Source organism: Cibotium barometz, chromosome 3, assembly GCF_041138505.1.
Source record: "Cibotium barometz isolate CiBa-2024 chromosome 3, ASM4113850v1, whole genome shotgun sequence".
NCBI lineage: Eukaryota > Viridiplantae > Streptophyta > Polypodiopsida > Cyatheales > Cibotiaceae > Cibotium > Cibotium barometz.
Window position 1 is genome coordinate 71,361,980 of NC_141048.1, and position 919 is coordinate 71,362,898.

Below are 919 nucleotides of genomic sequence, written 5' to 3' on the forward strand. Positions count from 1 at the left end.
TGGGAGAGTCCTCTTCCCCTTTCTTGTATCAATTCTTTTGGAGTATACTCAGCATTTTGGCTTCTCTCTTGAGTATTCTCTATCTCTCTCTCTCTCTTTCCTTGTCTAGTGTACATCTTCTGTTAAGATTCCTCCCCAGCCTCTCAAGATGTCTAGCATCTTTCCCTGTAATCAAATCCCTCTTCAGAAATATAAAAGATCTTGTTTCTACCATTTTTGGTCTAGAGAGAGAAAATCTTCTAGAAAGTGGTAATTCAGTTTTTAAATATTTTTGGATAAAAAAATACTTCATCTTATTAAAATAAGTTCCCCTGAAACAGAAGTTCAAAAAGATTTTGAGAAGGTGCATTAGAAATTAAGTATAATATGTTCAAGAGGCTTTATCCTGGGAGTCAAGATTTTTTCGAAATTTTAAATTAAGGTTCTTATGGACCAATAAGATTCATCCAAATGTAGGGAGGAGATAAATAGAAGAATAAAAGAAAAATCTCCCAAAAATGAGTAAATACTCACATAAGATGAAGAGTTGACTAAGGACAAGGTTAATAGTTAAAAAAGAGAGATTTAGGTGAAATGATGCATTTTTGACACCTTAGTATGGGGGAATTCCCCTCATGAAAGAGGTGCCTATTTCACATGCTTGAATGAGTTTTAAACTCCCAAATAATTAGATATTTTTATCTCTCCTCTCTCATGTTTGAACTAGATCCAAAAAGTGAGCAAAACTGACCCAAAAATAATCAAAAATTGACCAAACTGATCTGGAAAATTCTAGAATCAGTTGGCTTGGTTAGAAGCTCACTTTTTTCTATAAATAGAAGCCTTCCCCTTTGTTGAAACTCAATAGTGTTTTGCACTGTTACCCTGTCTCTCCCAAGTGCTAAAAACTGTGAATTTTACTCATAAGTCATTAGTTTTT